This window comes from Arachis ipaensis, chromosome B3 (assembly GCF_059453495.1).
Source record: "Arachis ipaensis isolate K30076 ecotype BB chromosome B3, ASM5945349v1, whole genome shotgun sequence".
Classification (NCBI taxonomy): domain Eukaryota; kingdom Viridiplantae; phylum Streptophyta; class Magnoliopsida; order Fabales; family Fabaceae; genus Arachis; species Arachis ipaensis.
Window position 1 is genome coordinate 53,256,344 of NC_142438.1, and position 3,717 is coordinate 53,260,060.

General features: G+C 37.1%; 1 non-coding gene across 1 annotated transcript; it reads left to right on the top strand.

The window, feature by feature from the left end:
* Window positions 1–3,180: 3,180 nt before the first annotated feature.
* LOC148570658 (small nucleolar RNA R71) lies at window positions 3,181–3,288 on the top strand. Its single transcript, XR_015907808.1, has one exon. It is a non-coding gene; the product is annotated as a small nucleolar RNA R71 (small nucleolar RNA).
* Window positions 3,289–3,717: the final 429 nt, after the last annotated feature.

A 3,717-nucleotide genomic window follows, 5' to 3' on the forward strand; every position in this document is an offset into this window, starting at 1 on the left:
AATTACAAGAAAATAAAAGGGAGAAGGTAAATTGACAAAATCTTAAAGTGCAGAAGAATTAAATTACAGAAACTTAAAGTGCAAGAAAGTAAAAGAGCTGAAACTTAAATTGCAAGAAATGTAAATAATTGAAACTTAAAGAGCAAGAAATTTAAATTGCTGAATCTAAATTGATAAGAAACATAAATTGCATCAAGAATAAAAGGGATTTGGGTACTGGGATTCAAAATTAAGTTGGAAAATGTAAATTGAAGTAAATCAGAGAACTATGAGATGAAGAGATTCAGATCTGGATCTCAGTAGCAAAACAGAAATGGAAAAATTGCAAAGGAGTCAAAATGGAATGAGAACTTAGATTAGATTTAAAATCTTAAAGAGAAATCAACAATTGCCTTCAAATAACAGAACAAAAAGAAACTCGAATCTCAATTGCTCTCTTGACCGAAACAGAAAAGAAGAAATTGCAGAAGAGGTTAAATGAAAACAGAAAAGAAGATTGAGATCCAATTCCAATACTTAGAACTATAAACAGGAAAAGTAAAAGATGATTCTCAAATGAAGAAATTCAGTGGTGTTCTTCAATCTAAATTCCAAAACCCAAAACAAAAAATAGAAGTTGCAGAAGAAAAGAAAATGAACACAGAAAGCCAAACTCAGATCTAATCCCAATTCCCCAAATTCAAGAGAAAATTAAAAGAGAGCCAAAAAGTAAAAGTAAAAGAAAAATGAAGTAAAGGTCCTTCTCAAATCAAAATTACTTCTATTTATACACTTTCTATTTTCAGTCATTGAGCAATTGGAATGGGCTTTTGATTTGGCCTTGAAGAAGAGTGGGTCAGGGGTGGCTTGGTTCAAGTGGATCAAGGTTGCATTGTAGCTCCAGTGGAGCATTCCGTGCAATTAGTGAATGCTGCGTTCACTTCTTTTTGGTGCGCCAATTTGGAGAGCCTTGTTGCCTCCCCTAGCGTTCACCTATTGAACGCTGCGCTCAATTTTTGAGCGCTCTCCTTATGGTGCGCGCATTCCCCTCTTTGGCGCTCCTTTAGTGAGCGCCAAGTTCACTTGCTGAGCGCTGCCTAGCGCTCCCTTGGTTGAGCGCTACGTTGAAATTTTGAACGCCCTTAGTGTGTGGATGGCATGAGGCTTTGGCTCCCAGGCTGAACTTCATGAAAACGTTCACAAAGTGAACGCCACGTTCACTTTCAAAGTGAACGCTATCCCAAAAGCGTTGCTGAGTGTGGCGTTCACAAAGAGAATGTAACGCTTCCCTGATTTCTTCCCTTTCTTTCTCATTTCTTCGCCTACAAGCAACCAAACAACCAATCAAAGTTTCACCAAGATCACAAGATCTTTGCATCATTCATAAAATCAATTAATTCTAGCATAAAACCTATGATTTTGTGTAAAATAAATGATGTTTGATTGATTCAAAATAACCATGAAATTTCACTCTAATCACTTACTTATTGTGCAAGAAAGTGCATAAAACCTAATGAAACAAGTGAAAAATGCTTGTAAAACTACCATAAGATGACTTGTCATCAATCTCCCCTTTTTTAGTCTTGCCTTGTTATAGTTTACTCAAACTTTTATTTCAATTCTTGTATATGCATTAGAATATGGGTTTAAATTTATATATTGAGTTTTTTTGGATTCAAAGACCGAGGTCTCTATTCACTATTTTCCAAATTACTACATTTTTTTTACATTTGAAAATTTTTTTAGTCTTGAGTAAAAAATTGATTCTCACCACTAAGTATCATAGTCCCTCTTTGTTGGTTAACACAACATAGCAACACAGAGCATATTCCTGTGGATATTAATATTCTCAATCTTCACCGTAAAATGTTCATCTATGCATTGGATACTGCATGTATACCAAAGCTTTGACTATTATTTTTTGTATTTATTTTTTATTAGACAGAAATATATCTTTAGTAAACTTCCTTAAAAATTAATAAATGTTGTGGTGCACGAAATTGTGATCTCAGGCAACGGCGCCAGAAACTCTGTACGCACGTCTTAATAAATCGTTTTTCATTCACAACTTCGATACAACTAACCAGCAAGTGCACTGGGTCGTCCAAGTAATAAACCTTACGTGAGTAAAGGTCGATCCCACGGAGATTGTTGGTATGAAGCAAGCTATGGTCACCTTGTAAATCTCAGTCAGGCAGATATCAAAAGGTTATAGAGTTCTCAAAATTAAATAATAAGTAAACATAAAATAAGGATAGAAATACTTATGTAATTCATTGGTTAGAATTTCAGATAAGCGTATAGAGATGGATTCGTTCCTCTGAACCTCTGCTTTCCTGCTGTCTTCATCCAATCAATCTTACTCCTTTCCATGGCTGGCTTTATGTAAGGACATCACCGTTGTCAATGGCTACTTTTTATCCTCTCTGGAAAATGGTCCGATGCGCTGTCACTGCATGGCTAATCGTCTAGAGGCATCACCCTTGTCAATGGCTGCATCCCATCCTCTTGTGAAAATGGTCCAAATGCTCTGTCACAGCACGACTAATCATCTGAATTTCTAATGGAGGACCTTGTTTCATTCATGAAACTTACAGTGGCCTTAGATAGATCAGAGACTAAGTTTGCTAAATTAGAGGTATTTTGTTCAGAGTTCTCTGTCTGTTGCTGAGTGGATGATGGAAAAGGTTTACTATTGTTAAACCTATTTCTTCCACCCTTATTAAAGCCTTGTTGAGGCTTTTGTTGATCCTTCCATGAGAGATTTGGGTGATTTCTCCATGAGGGGTTATAGGTGTTTCCATAAGGTTCACCCATGTAATTCACCTCTGCTATTGCAGGGTTTTCAGGATCATAAGCTTCTTCTTCAAAAGATGCCTCTTGAGTACTGTTGGATGCATCTTGCATTCCATTCAGACTCTGAGAAATCATATTGACTTGCTGAGTCAATATTTTATTCTGAGCCAATATGGCATTCAGAGTATCAATTTCAAGAACTCCCTTCTTCATAGGCGTCCCATTACTCACAGGATTCCTCTCAGAAGTGTACATGAACTGGTTATTAGCAACCATATCAATGAGTTCTTGACCTTCTACAGGCATTTTCTTTAAGTGAATGGATCCACCTGCAGAGGTATCCAATGACATTTTAGCTAATTCAGACAGACCATCATAGAATATGTCCAGGATGGTCCATTCTGAAAGCATGTCAGAAGGACACTTTTTGGTCAGTTCTTTGTATCTCTCCCAAACTTCATAGAGGGATTCACCTTCTTTCTGTCTGAAAGTCTGAACATCCACTCTAAGCTTACTCAGCTTTTGAGGAGGAAAGAACTTGGCTAAGAAAGCCTTGACCAGCTTATCCCAAGAGTTCAGGCTATCCTTAGGTTGAGAGTCCAACCATATTCTAGCTCTGTCTCTCACAGCAAAAGAGAAAAGCATGAGCCTGTAGGCTTCAGGATCTACTCCATTAGTCTTAACAGTATCACATATCTGCAAGAATTCAGTTAAGAACTGGAAAGGATCTTCAGATGGAAGTCCATGAAACTTGCAGTTCTGCTGCATCAGAGAAACTAATTGAGGTTTCAGCTCAAAATTGTTTGCTCCAATGGCAGGAATGGAGATGCTTCTTCCATGTAAATTGGAATTAGGTGCAGTAAAGTCACCAAGCATCCTCCTTGTATTATTATTATTTTCGGCTGCCATCTCCTCTTCTTGTTCGAAAATTTCTGAAAGGTG